This window comes from Kogia breviceps, chromosome 1 (assembly GCF_026419965.1).
Source record: "Kogia breviceps isolate mKogBre1 chromosome 1, mKogBre1 haplotype 1, whole genome shotgun sequence".
NCBI classification, from domain to species: domain Eukaryota; kingdom Metazoa; phylum Chordata; class Mammalia; order Artiodactyla; family Physeteridae; genus Kogia; species Kogia breviceps.
This window is the reverse complement of record NC_081310.1, coordinates 194,974,322-194,991,130: the sequence shown is the minus strand read 5'-3', so window position 1 is coordinate 194,991,130 and position 16,809 is coordinate 194,974,322. Positions and strand designations below refer to the sequence as shown.

The 16,809-nt window shown below is 49.8% G+C and overlaps 1 protein-coding gene across 4 annotated transcripts in view; it reads right to left on the bottom strand.

Annotated features, from left to right (window-relative positions):
- Window positions 1-9,217, bottom strand: part of CTNNBIP1 (catenin beta interacting protein 1) — a 68,353-nt gene extending 59,136 nt beyond the window's left edge. For 2 of the 4 annotated variants that reach the window (XM_067017941.1, XM_067017950.1), the window contains exon 1: window positions 8,936-9,217. The gene's annotated coding sequence lies outside the window, so the exon portion shown is untranslated. The remainder of the gene's footprint in view (window positions 1-8,935) is intronic. The other 2 variants (XM_059052820.2, XM_067017937.1) reach the window with 2 other exon arrangements.
- Window positions 9,218-16,809: the final 7,592 nt, after the last annotated feature.

Below are 16,809 nucleotides of genomic sequence, written 5' to 3'. Positions count from 1 at the left end.
GTAAGGTGCACAACAGTGTGTATTACAGTGTGGAAGAAAAACAGCGCGTGTCGGCACGCGTGCAGTCAGCGCGTACCTGATGCACTTGGACGTGTGTAGGAGGTCTCTGGTTAAGATGCACAAGACATCCACTAACAGACGTCTGTTTCGAGGCGTCTCTTTCAGGGAGGGAGGAAGACTTCGTTTTCACCAATTAGCCTTTTGAGTTCTGTACTATGTATATATTACCTACTCCAAAAAATCCCAACGGTATTTCTTTTAAAGGACGTGGAATCGGGTCAGAAGAGGAGAATAAAAGATCTTCCTCCACGTCGGTGGCTGGCTGCCCCGCCCGCAGGTCCAGTGCCGTGGCTGATGGTGAGGATCCAAGCTCTGCCACCATCGCTCACAGGCCTGCGAGACCTCTTCCCTTCCTCGGGGACGGGAAGTGAGGGCGGACGGCCAGCACCCGGAGCAGACGTAAAGTGATGGCGCTCAGGTGGCAGCCGCAGCTTCCCTGGGGTAGGGATGAAGGACTCTGCCCCTGTGCTGGCTGACTCCGCCCCGCCATGTCCCACCGTAAGCACCGGGAGGCTGTTCTGTGCAGGAAAGTAGAGCCAGGGCCCTGGAGAGACACCCGTAAGCCAGCTTACCAGCCTGTAGGCCCCACCGTGCTCCCTCTAAAAATCACCAGCACCCCATCCTCCTGCAACTCCAGCGATCGGCTGTGGAGCGCATGGTGGGGAACAGCACTCACAGAGGTCTGAGACCACAGCCTAGCGGACCTGACCTTGATGGTTTCTCTATCACCTCTGCTCCTTCCTTAGTAAGTAAGACTGCATCATTCAGGGGCTCAGAACTACCCCCTCACCATTTAAAATCTCCAGATCATCCCGGCAGCACCCACAGCCTCGTGTGTTTAAACTGTCTTGCTCCACCCCCCGCTCCCCCCAGCCCCGCCACATGAGAAACATAAAATTATAAATGGAAAATCATCCAAATGCCCTCTACACCTGGAGAGAATGGAAGAAACCTAGAGGGTCCGAAACACATTTTAGTTCCTGTTCCTGCAGCAGAAGGACATACTGTGAGGACAAGGGTCAGGATGGATCGTGGAAGCCAGGGCTGCCTGGGGCAGGGGGCGGGGAGGCCTTGGTCTGGGCAGGGAGGTCAAGGCTAACCCATCTCTTTGGAAACTGGGCCCCTGGTTTGTCAGGTGATTTAGCCGGAAGAACAAGGGTGGGGCCCACACTGTGAAAGGTGTCTGAATCCAAAGGGACCCTGACCCCCGAAGGAAGCCCCGCTCGCGGAAGCCAGAACTGCAGAACGACAAGGCGGTAACTTCATCTGTTTTGGAGTTGTTATTCAGTTCAAGGACACGGACCACAGGACTCCAGCAGCAGGAAACACGTGGGTTGGATACTCAGGAGATACTCAGGCTGCAAAAGCCTTAACTGGAGCTGGTCTCCAAAAGCCTCCCACCCAGCTCTCCACGTGGGAGACGAGATGGAAGTGGGTCACATTCTCCCAGCTGAACCGGCATCACGGTGGGCTCCGACCACACATGAACAAGTTCCAGGGCACTGAGTGACCTGGTCTCCTCACCAGGCTGGCCTTTCCCTCCCTCCTGGTCAGATGCTGCATGGTTCTGAGGCCCTCCAGGCTGAAGGGGCAGCTGGTCAGCACCAGGAAGGCAGTGTCACTGCAGGGGCTGGTGAAAGTGGCATTGCTCGGGAGCGGAGCCCTGTCCCGGCACCTTCCTCTCACTCTGGATGTGGGCAGGCGCCTCTGCCAGTCCTGTGCCCTCTCCACCCCAGCCCCGGCCTGAGGGCAAGTAGAAGAACACTGAGTGCTTTTGCAGAAACTGCTGGGCCTCCCCGACCACGCTCTTTGGAGGGATCCCGAGGCCTGTGGCTGGGCAGATCTGGGGAAGAAAGAACCCTCCCCCACCCCACTCTGCGTAAACTGACCCCAGCGGGGACTCGCAGACACAGGTGTCCCTGGCATCATGCCGAGAGCACCGATGCAGCCAGCCCCACAGCCTGCCTGCCGCCATATGCCTGCTTTCCAAAGTTGCCCAAGGGAGACCTGTCAGGCAGGCAGGGAATTCCGGAGAGACAAGCGCTGATGGTCTTCTCATAAGAAAGGCACTGGATTGATGGCATAACTTCAGAAAGCTGTGGGGACTTCCCTGGTGGCGCAGTGGTTAAGAATCCGCCTGCCAATGCAGGGGACATGGGTTCGAGCCCTGGGCCGGGAAGATCCCACATGCCGCAGAGCAACTAAGCCCGTGCGCCACAACTACAGAGCCCACATGCCACAACTACTGAAGCCCGCGTGCCTAGAGCCCGTGCTCCGCAACAAGAGAAGCCACTGCAAAGAGAAGCCCGTGGACCACAACAGAGTAGCCCCAGCTCGCCGCAACTAGAGAAAGCCCGCACGCAACAACGAAGACCCAACACAGCCAAAACTAAATAAATAAATAAATAAAATTTATTTTCTAAAAAAACTGTGGAAAGAGCTCAATGCCATGATCATTCTTCCCTGACTTGAACTCGGGTAACAAAGGGTTAATAAGCCTTTAAGTGGAAACGTAGTTCTTACTAACTGGGACTGCCAAGGTGCTAACTGTTTCTACAGATGCCCACACTAGCACAGCTTTTGTTAAGTGTGACACACAAGGGCTCTAATCTACTAACTCTTCCCCTGCTCTTCTGGGAAGCCAAACACAACCCTCCACCATAACGTCCGTCCAGGGCAGGTACCCATGCGGCTGATGTGGACATCTGGAAATTATATCCTGACTCTCCTCCTGAGAGTTCAAAACACTCACCAACGTGTTCTTGCTTTATTCACACGACTCCAACTAGATAATAAGCCTCTTGGCCCTAGACTCTAAGTTTTGTATGATAAGAACTAATTCTACCCTGCTCACCACAGTATTCCCAGGGCCTACCATGGGGCCCAGATCGTAATAAAAGTTCAGTAAATAGTTATTACTTGAATCAGTGAGTCATTAGAAGGAAGGAGGGGGCTTCCCTGGTGGCGCAGTGGTTGAGGGTCCGCCTGCCGATGCAGGGGACACGGAACACGGGTTCGTGCCCCGGTCCGGGAAGATCCCACATGCCGCGGTGCGGCTGGGCCCGTGAGCCATGGCCGCTGAGCCTGCGCGTCCGGAGCCTGTGCCCCGCAGCGGGAGAGGCCACAACAGTGAGGAAAGGAAGGATGAATGGAAGATAGTCATTACTTCTTGTTATCTCTGTGTTCTTGGTTTATATTACAAAGACATCACAGCTGGGATTAGAAACCAAGCCCTACAACCCCCTTCCCTGCCCTGCCATCAATGGTCCTGGAACCTGTTATGATGCAGTTCACATGCCTGCTTCCAGAAGCTTCTACAGAACAACACGAACATGAAAAATGGAGAAACTTTCACGACCTTCAATCCTTAAGAAACTTCGGAAGGAGGAACACGATGTTTGTTCCAGCCACGCCCACCGCAGAAGGACACCTTTCCCTCTGGGGGCTGTCTGTCTTCCCCCTCTAGCAAGGCTCTGTGCAGGATCAGAACATAATAGGTCTTTAATAACAGAGTATAACAGCAGTCGGGGCTCAGTGCCCTTTCATAAAAGAAGTTCAAAAGAACTTTGGCCCAAACATCATGATGCCCCTGGGAGCTATTAAGGCACAAGGATCGTTATCCCCATTTACAATTGAGGAAAGTAAGGCAAAGGGAGGTTACTTAGCTTGCCCAAGGTCAGATGAGACAGGGAAAAGGCACAGGATTCAAACTCTTTGCAGCAGCCAGTGCGCTCACTCTGGCCACCTTCACAATGTCACCCACGCTGGGCTTAAGGGAGATGTCTTTTCTTCTCTGTTGTTTCTGCTGAAAGGCAGCATCTAATATGGTGCCCAGAACTCACACACAGGAGTCCCACCAACTGGGTCTGAATCTTGACTTTGTTCCCAACTATCTTCACTTCAAACAGCTTATTGTACTTAACCTTTCCAGGCCTCAGCTTCTGAATATGCAAAATGGTAATAATGCCACTTATCTCAGAAACTACAGTGAAGACTAAATGAGAAAAAGTACAGGAAATGTCATCATTCATTTTCTCATTTTCTAAATGAGTACATATCACTCTCATAATTCAAAAAACAAAAAAAAGAACAACAGTAACGAGAGAAAAAGGCTGTACCCACTCCGGGTAGTTTTTACAAGGAGACAGGCGACATGTGACTAATGAGCATCTCCGATTCGGCCACCGAAATACGCCAGAACCCTGAGAGTGACTTGCAGCACAAAAGTCCTATTTGATTCCTACCAACTCTCACTGGCCTCTCGAGGTCAGCAGAGCAGGGTGGCATCACGGACACTGACAGACAAGGGGATGCCTGAGTGAGGATTTGAAAGGCTGGCCAACTGCCCTCAGTCTGAAGAGGCCAACTTTGGACTCCTGGTGACTTGAACTCTGGGTTTGAAACTCCATTTCTGCTGAGCTTCCCAAGGCCACTCAGCCCAGACTAAAGACGGCCAGCGCTTTCCAGGTACCATCATACTTGGATCAAGTGATGTGCAGGAGTGTAGATCCTGTAATGATACAGGAAGCGTTCAGAGGTGACAGTGTGGCCTGGTGGTACTCAGCAGGGACTGAAAGAGAAACGGGGATGGGGTCGGGGGGGAGGAAAGCTGCCCAGTCAATCTCGGTACACTTGCAACAAAGACACTGTGACAGGGAGTCCCCGGCGGTCCAGCGGTTAGCACTCTTGTGCTCTCGCTGCCGAGGGCCTGGTTCAATTCCTGGCCAGGGAACTAAGATCCCGCAAGCCGAGCGGTGAAGCCAAAAACACACAACACTGTGACACACAGGTATGTGGAGGTCCTTGATGCACATAAGAACAGCAGCAAAACTCCAAGGTTACGCCAGAGTCACTACCGTGACAAGAAGCTTTTCCTTATGCAGAGAACATACGACAAGCCGCTGTACAGGACAAGATGCTAAGAGCTGGTGATGCTCATTCATTCAACTCAAGAAACATTGACCGATGACCTACATACTCAGGGGAGAAAGACGGCTTGATGGAATCTGCAGGACACACAGACACACACACACCTGGACCTTCCTTAAGCTAGCTCATGGATCCCATATCTCCTGGGTACCTAGGTCAGAGACATGAGAAACCGGAGGGGAATAAATGCAACACTGCTGGCCTCCAAAAGCCTTCCCAGGACAAGGAGAGCCCGCTCACTGCTCTTCCAAGTGTCCAGATCTTTCTCCTAGTCTGGACCCCCAGGAAAGGTTCCTGTGCAGTGACTTCCCACTGTTCAGAATTGAAGAGTAAAATCCAAACTCCTCACCGTGGCCACAGACCCAACTCCTGCCAGCTCCTCATTCAGTCCACTCCAGCCACCACAGGCTTCTTGCTTCTACTGTCCTCTTTGCCCGTCAGCTGGGTCTCCGTTCAAAGTTACCTCCTCAGAGTTCGCTAAAGTTATGACCCAGGCACTCTCCACCTCATGGCCCTGTTTTATTCTCCCTGCATCTCTTTTCACCATCCTACATTATTTTGTTCACTTGTATACTCATTTACCGTCTGTCTCTCCCACTAGAATGTAAACTTCATTAGATCATGCAACTTGGTGATCTTGTTCTTGGCTATATCCCCAGGATCTACAACAGTGCCTGGCACACAGTAGGTGTTCAATAAGCCATTCAATTTAAGAAATATTTATTGAGTGCCTACAAAGTCTAACTGTAGACCAAAAAAAAAAAGACAAAATCTCTGCCCTAAAAGAGCTTAAATTCTGATGGGAGATAAAAAGCAGATAAATAAATAATAGCGAAATAACAGCTACTACTTCAACCAAGCCATACCAAGGTGTTCAGTGCTGTTCTAAGCATCGAATAGGTATTACTTAATTTAAGCCTCCCAACAACTCTATGAAGGAAGTATTAATATTTTATATATGGGGAAACTGAGGCACAGAGAGGTTAAGTTATTGCTGAAGGTCACGAAGCTCATGATGGCAGATCCAAGCTCCAAACCCAGGTAGTTTTAGTACGAAGTCCATGCTCTGATTAAGAGCTCTGCTTCCTATCTGAAGAGTGTCGAGTAACTACTTGGTCAGCACCCTCAGCAGCTGTTCCTTGTAGGCAGAGCTGGAAAGAGAGCAGACCCATCAAGGAAGAGCTGTGAGCTCAGTGACACGGAGTCTGCTGGGGTGACCCCCGTGGTACACTCTGGTTGAAGAGGAATCTAATGAAAAGACATGAACAGGTCTTCCCTGGTGGCTCAGTGGTTGGGCGTCTGCCTGCCGATGCAGGGGACACGGGTTCATACCCCAGTCCGGGAGGATCCCACGTGCCGCGGAGCGGCTGGGCCCGTGAGCCATGGCCGCTGAGCCTGCGCGTCCAGAGCCTGTGCTCCGCAATGGGAGAGGCCACAACAGTGAGAGGCCTGCGTACAGCAAAAAAAAAAAAAAAAGACATGGACAAGGTCAGGATTCCAGGGCTCTAGTTTTAGGTGCTGTGAGACACCCAGGCAAGTCAACCAGTACCTGATGAGTGTACTTTTGGGGCAGGATCTAGATGCTGTGAGGGATGGAAAAGCTGAATCCAATAGAGACCCTGGCCTCAGAAAGCTTAGGGTCATGCAAGTGCATACGAAGCTGAAAGAGAGGTAGAAAGTGACGGATGCCATTAGCAAATGTACAAACTGCTTTGGGATTTCAAAAGAGTTACTCACTCTCTAGGGACCACAGGTGCCCAACCGTAAAAGGGGCCCGGCCCCGAGGTCCTTTAGCTCGGACGTGTTCTGACAGCACAGACTTGGAGCAGTGTGGAGATCAAGTTTTATTCTGGTTAATGGTTCAAGTTCATGGCCACTGAGCTGCTCTCCCACCCACCATGAGACCAGTCCCAGTATCTTTGGGCAACATCGTACAGCAGAGGCAGGGCAATGACGCTCTCATTTAAATAATGCAGCCGGATGTGGGAATGAAGCCCAGTGTGCTCTGCCCTCCTCCACCTCCAACTGATTTTTAAGCCTACAAACCCTCCTCCCTCAAGGAGGGGGTGGGTGACGTTTCTGTGAGCACCTTGTTAGAACACGGAGACTGCGCCCTGTTCGCCCTGCTCACATCAGTGTCTCTCAAGTTTAGCCCAGTACCCGGCCCACAGCAGGAGCTCAGTAAGGTTTCCTGAGCTAAACCTGAGCATGGTCAGGTCTAGAAATTCTCTGCCAGAAGTTTCAATCGAAGTCGGTGTTCCCTGAAGTTTTGCTTTAAAGCTCTGAGCCTCTCTCAGGGGGAGCAGACTGGTTTTACCTATTTACTCCTGCTACCCCTACTCTGGTCCAAGCCACCATCCTCTCTTGCCCGGCAGCGGCAACACTCTGTCCACCAATTAGTATCCCTGCTCCTACCCCTGCTCCTTACAATCCAGTCTCAATATAGCAGCCAGGATGATCTTTGAAAACAAATCAGATCTTATCACCTCTTTACTTAAAATCCTCCAGTGGTTTCTAACTGCACTTGGAATAAAATCCAAACTGGCTCTTCCCACCTTCACAGCACTTACCATGACTAAAATTATTTTGTCCACTTACTTGTTCAATCCCTTCTCTTCAGAAGGTCAGCTACAGGAGGGCAGGGGCTGTGTCTCTCTTCACCACTGTAGCCCCCGGTGCTTGGAATGCTGCCTGACACATATACAAGGACCACTCACTCCACCAGGAAACCATGAATGACACACTGGCATTTAACAGCCAGCACCTTTATTTATAATTCAAAGTCCTGCTTTAAATCAAAGGAAACTTGGTCTCTCTGGACACTTTAATGGCCCAAGAGATCAGTATCACTTAGAGTCTAAAGCCAGGAACTAGAGCCCAGTAGTTGTAGCAGGGAGCTAAGAGCCAAGACACTTGGGAGCAGAACCTCAGGACAAACTCTGACTTGCCTCCGGGTCCCTTGCCCACACACCCTGTGCCTCAATTTACCCAGCGGTCGGCCAGGCACACTTCCCTAAGTAGTGTGAGTGACAGGAGACAAAGTAATTAACAGCTATAGTGTACTTAGATCCTCAGATAGGAGGTGCTGCCAGCCTCACATCTCATTATTCATAAAGCTCTTCATCTGCGGCCAACACAGGCCTCCTGGGCCTTCCCAGGGGCTAACCTGACAGCAGGTACTGCTCAGACAAGTTCAGCACACACGAGAGAGGCAGGCATGCGGGGCCTAACAGAGTTTGGGTATCAGACCTAAGTGTCTCGGTTACCAGGTTCAAGAAAAAGGAAAATGGTCGGGGTGGGGATGAAGGAAAGGAGGAGAGAAGTGCAGTCTGGCGCTCTGAGTGGTTAATCTTGCAGGTTCACATACACACGCCTGCCATACAGGTGAGACGTACGCCTACAATGTGCACCGTCTAGGAACACTCACTAGGAGAGGTGGGATGGGGACACGACAGTTCAACCAGACTAGGGAGAGGAACCGTGGCCCAGTGACCAGACCTTGGCAGCATTTAGTTTGGGAAAATATGGGAGGGCTCTATACAGAGGGTCAGGATGCTGAGAGCAGGGCGCAGGTGAGGGAAGAGACAAGAGGGCACGGGACCTGGAGTGCCGACAGACGGTGACAACCCCGCCGACGCGGTGGGGTGAGCAACAGAGTGGATGGCTCGGACACCTGTGGAGGCGACCCCCGGGACAAGGGGGGTTGAGGACCGCTGGATGGTGGTCTGCCGCGGGGGCGGGGGCGGCAGGAGCAGCGGGGGCCAGGTGGGGCAGGAGGCCCGGCCCAGACCAGGGCGCCATGCCGGGGGTCCGGCCGGTAGGTCCGAGCGGGGTCGGGGGCGCCCTCCACGGCCCCTCCCCGAGAGACAAAGGGCCGGCGGCTCCCCCGAGCCCCGGCGCGGCGCGGGCCCATGCGCTGCGGACGAGGGCCGGCCTCGGCGCTTACCTGGGCCGCCCGACCCGGCCGGGCGGGCGGGGGCTGCGGGTCCGATAGCGGCGCGCGGCGGCCTGTTCCGGGGCGCGCACAGCCCGAGCAGCCGCGGCGGCGGCAGCAGCAACAGCGGTAGCGGCAGCAGCAGCAACAGCGGGAGCAACCGCTTCAGCCTCCGCCTCCCGTTCAGTGAGTCACCGCGGCGGGGAGGGAGGGAGGCGCCAGGCCGCCGGGGGAGGGACCGGCGGAGGGGGCGGCATCTGGCTCCGCTCGGGCGGCGGAGGCGCGGCCACGGCAACGCCCCGGGGGGGGGCGGGCACCGGGGGCGTGACCTGATGATGCGTAGCGGGCGTGGCCAGGAACACCCTGTGGCTCTCATTGGTTAAATCGGCCAGAGGGCGGGGATTCCAGTTGAGTTGGGGGGCTGTGGAGTGCTCGGGCACGCTCATTGGGCCCCTCGGAAGGGGGCGGGACCAGTGACCCCGGGGCGGAGCCACGAGATGGGCAGGTGGAACCCGGTCGCGGGTAGTGGTCGAGGGGCTCTCAGAGCAAAGGGGTGGAGCGGGTCGGGGGTTGGCAGGGGAGGAGGGGAGGGGGCTCGGATTGAGGAGGCGGCCTGAGGGCGGAGCCCGGGCTAAGGATGGACCCGGCGTTGCGGTAAAGCAACTCTGCCTGTCCCTAGCTGCTCCAGAAGCACAGTGATCCCGTAAAAATAATGGCCTCTCCCACGCACGGGTCTGTGTTTAAAAATGGGAGCAGCCACATGGGGCGGAATTCTTGGTGAGACCGATTTACCCAGGACCCCTGAAAAATCTGAAATAGACGAGGTTGCAAAACATTTAGAGGCGTGGTCTTCCTGAGTCTTGGAGCTGGGAGTATTGCTACCTTTGAAGCAGCTAGGCCCACCGTTGAACTGGGGGCCTGTCTAACCTGGATCCACCGAGCCCAGAGAGCCCAGGGATGGTCCTCTGGGTTAAACTTAGAATACTGTTTGTATTGGTAGTGAGTGCATTTTTCTGGGGAGAAGGGTGCCCTTGATTAAAATGTTTCTATACAAAGTCTGCCTATGTCTGCTAATCTGGCTCCGTCTGGAGAGAGTATAGAGAGAAACAGCCCCTTTTAGGCAAAATGAGAATTGCTCTGAACACCCACCTTCCCTTTTAAAGGGACGCGTGTCTTCAAGTGTGGTCTCACTTTCAACATTTAACTTAACAATTGCATGGGGTGACACTAACCACAGTTTAGAGGCCTTACTGCCCCGCTTTCCCCAGCCTTTTCACTCCTTTTCTGTCCCATCCTCTTCCACTCCCCTCACTTTTCTTTCTTTTTTTTTTTTTTTTTTTTTTTTTGCGGTACGTGGGCCTCTCACTGTTGTGGCCTCTCCTGTTGCGGAGCACAGGCTCTGGACGCGCAGGTTCAGCGGCCATGGCTCACGGGCCCAGCCGCTCCGCGGCATGTGGGATCTTCCCGGACCTGGGCACGAACCCGTGTCCCCTACATCAGCAGGCGGACTCTCAACCACTGCGCCACCAGGGAAGCCCTCCCCTCACTTTTCTTTCCCTTCCCTATGCAAGGATACAAGATACTTTTTTTTTTTACTGTATTTATATCCTCCAATGTCCATATTGCTCTTTTGATTTAATAACTGTTTTTAGTTACAATTGAGGAATACTTTAATTTTATCAAAAGTCATGAGATTATGAACTTTTAAAGGCCAGAAATAGATTTTAATGATGTCTGTATCTCCATCAGCTTCCAGGCTACCATGCCCATAACAAGAGCTCAAGCAATATTCTGCAATACAGTTACCAGCTTGTCCCTCCAGTTTCCCAGCGCATACCAATACAACAAACTTACATATTCAAGTTATTTTCATGTAAATATTGATGTTTAAACAAATGAATTGGGACTTCCCTGGTGGCAGAGTGGTTGGGACTCCCAGTGCAGGGGGCCAGAGGTTCCATCCCTGGTCGGGGAGCTAGATCCCACGTGCATGCCGCAACTAAGAATTCACATGCCACAGCTGGGGAGCCGGCAAGCCACAACTAAGGTGCCCGCCTGCCACAACTAAGACCCAGCGCAACCAAAATAAATAACTAAATAAATATTTTTAAAAATAATAAACGAATTAAGAGACTTCCCTGGTGGTCCAGCGGTTAAGACTCCGTGCTTCCACTGCAGGGGGCACGGGTTGGATCCCTGGTTGGGGAACTGAGACCAGGGAACTGAGATTCCCGCATGCAAGGAGGGAAAAAAGAAAGGTATATGCTTAAGGATAAATGTGGGAAAGGAATGCATAAAATGAAAAGGTGTCAGTGTGAAATAGTGGATGCTTTTCCTTTTTTCAAAATTTTCATAAATATATTGTTTTTATAGTTCAAAATTACAATAAGTTCATCAACATAGCCAGGCCCTTAACTACCCCATTAGCTCAGAGTTGGAACATTCTGCATTTCTAGATAGCAGTATTACTGCAGGATTAACACAGAATGAAACACTGAAGGCTTAGGAGGCAGGAAACATCTGTTAGTTCTGACAGCCCAGCACTGTCTCTGCCCTTTGGGGAACTGCTCCTCCCCACCCTCTACCCACCAGAGGTGCTGATGAGGTTACCAATTATAGTATTCTACCCTTTCCCCTCCACAAAAAAACAAACAGGGGAGACATGAACCCAAGCTTGATCAATTTAAGTGCTGTGTTCTCTTGACCATTGGCTAAGAAGAGGATGTGACCTGAGCTGAGCCAATTGGAGTCCTTCTCTGAAACTTTCTGAATTGGAAATGAAGGGAAGCTCTTTCTTTCCTGTTGGATCAAGAGCTGTAAGGATGTGACCTTAAAAATGTTAGCATCATCCTTCACCCATCCCATGGAAAATTCTGAAGGAATGAGGCAATGTTACTGGACAGACACAGAGACCAAGATTTGGAGGGAGGGAAAGTGAAAGGGAGAGAAACTATCATGGTGTGTTCCATGGTTTCAGTAGACCTTGCACCAATTCTGCACAAACCATCTCACACTTAATAGGTCCCCAAATCTGCCTTTCCTCTGTCAATAGCTGGCACCACTCCACCAAGTTGCTTATACCAGAAACTTAAGAGTATCCTTGACACCATGGTGCTCTCCTTTATCCCTCACATTCAGTCCACGTTGTTTCCGCCCTCAGACCATACCTTGAATCTCCCCACTTCCCACCCTCTCCACTATTCTGCTCCAGTTTAACCCGTCATCAGCCCTCACCATGACTTCAGCACTAACCTCCAAGTGGGCTCTCATTCACGCTTTCCCTACCACTGCCAATCCATTGCCCACACAGCAGCTAGAGGGATCTTCTTAAAATGGACTGATCTTGTCACACCTCTTCTGTTCAACGGACTCCTCTTTGTTTTCCTGATGAAGTTCAAAATCTTTAGCATGGCTACAAGGCCTTGCATGATCCGGCTCCAGTCTGACCTTGAACTTCCTTTGCCAACTGAGCTTCCACCACACACAGGCCCTCTCCCTATTCCTTGATCACAGGATACTTCTTTGTGCTTTGGTACATATGAGTACCATTTCCTTTTACTGAAGTGTAGTTGATTTACAATGTTGTGTTAGTTTCTGGTGTACAGCACAATGATTCAGTTTAACATATATATACATATTCTTTTTCATATTTTTTTCTTTTATAGTTTATTACAGCATATTGAATATAGTTCCCTGTGCTATACAGTGGGACCTTGTTGTTTATCTATTTTATATATAGTAGTTTGTATCTGCTAATCCCAAACTCAAGGAGACGTTTCTTGACCTATGCTAGGCCAGCCCCAGTCCCAACATGGCCATAAATTCCAGGAGGGAAAGGAGGTCACTGTGAACCACTCCCACCTAGCATAGTAGCTGCCATGTGTAGATGCTCAACAAATACTGCATGAATAAATAAATGTGTAAAGACTGAACCCAGGACTTTCCCTCCCATTGATAGCCACTCCTATTTCCCCATCTCCACCGCAACTCCAATGCTACCAACCCTCTTTTCACTCTTCACTCAATAAATATATGATCCTATATTTTACCCTTTCAGCTTTGGGGAGGGCCTCTCTGTGCTCCCAGACATATATGTATCTTTAAATAGTTGCTTTCTGGAGGAAAAAAAAATCTCTATCCTCTGTACCAAAGGGATAACTCTAACAGTAAAATATTCAGGCCAAGTATGAAACAACAGTGGAGCCACAGCAGGCTGCAGGGAAGGAAAGCTATTTTGAAGTAGTTATGGCAACAGTGGTCCTCAGATTTTACCCTATAAGAGGGCCTCCTGCCTACAAATTGAGCAGGTACAAGGTGAGAATGGGAGAGAAAGGAAAAGACTTTGTACTGAATAAAGAAGAGATTTTTTTTTTTTAGTACAGAAAAAATAAGAACCAATTCTTTTTGTGTTTTGAAAACCAAATTTTAAACACTAATAACTTCCAGTCATATAGAAAGTTCAAAAAATTGCCTTTTGCATCGGTCCTTATGTTTGTCATCCTGTTTACATGTGACACAACTCGAACTTCTCTGAGGATAGACAGTGACACAGAGGCTAAGAGAGCAGCAGACGAAGCATGCCGTGGTCTTGTGCCATTCTCCTCTTTCACTGTGGCAAGCAACTTGTCATTTAAGTTTACTTTGGAGATAATAAGGAATTATTAAACACAATGATGAAAGCATTTTGTAGAGCAGTGGATATACATATTTTGTGTCCTGAGTGGGTTATGTGCAGCTTTGAACATCTGACTCGCCGCCAACCTGTCCCTAGAGTGTTGGTTTCTGCAGCATCTGATACGTACATGCTCCCTACATCAAGGAACCTTGTCTGTACTGTGCTTGGGAACAATATAAAGAAATAATTATTCATTTCTTTGGCTGAGTGTTTTGACAGACCAACACATCTTTTTTTTTTTTTAATTTATTTTATGTATTTATTTATTTATTTTTTTGGTACGCGGTCCTCTCACTGTTGTGGTCTCTCCTGTTGTGGAGCACAGGCTCTGAACGCGCAGGCTCAGCGGCCATGGCTCACGGGCCCAGCCGCTCTGCAGCATGTGGGATCTTCCCGGACCGGGGCATGAACCCGTGTCCCTTGCATCGCCAGGCGGACTCTCAACCACTGCGCCACCAGGGAAGCCCTTTTTAATTTATTTTTGGCTGCGTTGGGTCTTCATTGCTGCGTGCAGGCTTTCTCTAGCTGCAGCGAGCGGGTGGCTACTCTTCATTGCAGTGCACGAGCTTCTCATTGCGGTGGCTTGTCTCATTGCGGAGCACAGGCTCTAGGCGCGTGGGCTTCACGAGTTGTGGCTCACAGGCTCTAGAGAGCTGGCTCAGTAGTTGTGGTGCACGGGTTTAGTTGTTCCGCAGTGTGTGGGATCTTCCCAGACCAGGGCTCGAACCCCGTGTCCCCTGCCTTGGCAGGCGGATTCTTAACCACTGCGCCACCAGGGAAGCCCGACCAACATGCCTAATAAGTGTACTTTGTGAGCCTCAAATGTTCACCTAGTAAAGACAAACCAACATAAGGCCTCAACTTGAATCCAAATATTCGGTCTATTAGTCTTTAGGCACAGTAGTCTATCACCTTCTTTTTTCCGGCTGGTTATTGTCTAATTAAGCATAAAAAATTACCATCCCTAAAAGCAAAGAGCCTCTACTCTCTGGGAATAAAGGACAGAACAGCTATCTTTCCCCCCTGCACAAACCAATGCATTTCATATCTGTAGATATTGAAATGTTACCAGTGTATTTAGGTGAGACTGAAAAGACCATTCCTTACAAGCAATTCGTTCCTCACCCTACTGATGGACGGACTGCCCACCAGCTTCCTGTTGCTAACAAGTAGTGGGGCCTGTTATTAAATATTTGTAGCTTTGCTCCTACCCTTCACTGTTCTAAGAGTAGAAATTTTCAAACCTTCCTGAGAGTATAAACCCTCCTGTTCCACATTTATATGTTTAGCTATTTGCTATTTGTAAGACCGAGGTCGGGCTTCGCAGTAATGTGACAGACACTTAGATTTTGCATTTTGGTCCAGCAGAGGTTGCTCAATCTAAATGAACTTTGCGCCTTTGTTTTCTGCACACACCGCTCCCCTCACTTTCTTCATTACTGTTCTTCTAGGAAATGACTTCCCATCAGCAGTACTTGCCCCCAGCTGGTTGTGAATCAGATGGGACTCTCTTTTTAGAGTTAATAAACACTAAAGGCTGAGGGCAGCAAATCTACACCTTGGTGCCAGCTAATGAATAGGCTCACATGAAAGCTTATGCAAAGGGGACAGGCATAGTGCAAATGTCCTGGGGTCCCAGATTATCCACTCTTCTCCCACACGCTGCATAAGAGATACTAATGATTATTAATTATTTAAGCAAAGAACATGAGAGCCAACACAGGCGGCAAAAGGAAAAAAGAAGAAGCTGAAATCATTTTAATTTGCACAAGCTATAGAGACAAGGGAAATAGACCAAGATACTTAACAGCTGAAGAATTTTTTAAAAATCCTCTACCACTTTTTTCCCTTAAAAAAGGGGGGGGGGCTTCCCTGGCGGTGCAGTGGTTGAGAGTCCGCCTGCCGATGCAGGGGACACGGGTTCGTGCCCCGGTCCGGGAAGATCCCACGTGCTGCGGAGCGGCTGTGCCCGTGAGCCACGGCCGCTGAGCCTGCACGTCCGGAGCCTGTGCTCCGCAACGGGAGAGGCCACAACAGTGAGAGGCCCACATACCGAAAAAAAAAAAAAAGGCAACTTAGGCTATATTTGTATACATTGCTGAAAAACTGGAATATGAAAATGGCTTCCACAGGCTGCCCTCTGTGATGGCACATGCAGGCCAGGGAGGGACGGGAGGAGGCTCAGCCAGGTCTTCGTAGGCTCCAGTGAACCCTGAGGTTGTGAGTCCCAAGTCTCCCCTCGAGATTCATCTTTCTTGCTCATACACACTGAGGGCACTGAAAGTCTAACTCTTGAAGCTCCATCCACCTTGATTTTCTTTTTTTTGTGCTTTGTACTAAAACCTTCGTGAGATTTTCACTTCAAATTACAAACGTCGTGTCATTCCTGGTAGGTTTTACTTTTTCTTTGTATATATCAGGATACCTAGAACGGTTTCTTCCTGTTACATAAGCTGTGACACTATTTTTAAAAGTTAAGAGCTCAAAAAAGGCACAGTTTGATCTTATTTTTAAATTGTTGGACAATCTCCACTTGTTTGAAACTAATTGGTAGTTCTACAGTGCAACCTTTCCAAATTGTCAACCCCCGGGCAGCTAATGACATTTCCTCTTACAATCGGAGTTTTCATTTCTAATTCAATAACATTTAGAGATCTAATGCTCATTATTACTGTAACTAACCGGGCTCTGTGACTAACAAGAGACTGTTTTCTTTGCAGGTGTCTTTTTCTGACCTTGTTCCAATATTCACACTACCTTCCTTTAAGTTCTTACAGGACCTTTCATTTGAACGGATTCAGAACTTCATCAATGTTTCACACGTGAACTATTATGTATCCCCTGGCTTTTGTTCAAGCATAGTCTCTTTAGCCAATCCTACGTCACTGTGCTAGGCAGGGGCTACAGCAGCAAATCAGACACATACTGTCCTTGCCCTCATGATGGATAAGACATACACCAATGAATTATACACCTGAATAATTCACTGCAATTATAGTTAAGTGCTAAAAGCTGAAACACAATGAGCTCTGAGACCATATCATTGGGAAGCTAACCTTGCATTAGGGTCAGGGAGAGTTTCCCTGGGAAAATAATATTTAAGCTCACACTTGAGGTATAAGTAGGAGTTAACTAAGCAAAGAGTGGGGAGAAGAGGGTAGCACAAAGTGGGACCAGCCCATAAAAAGGCCACGAGGAAGAAAGAGAGGAT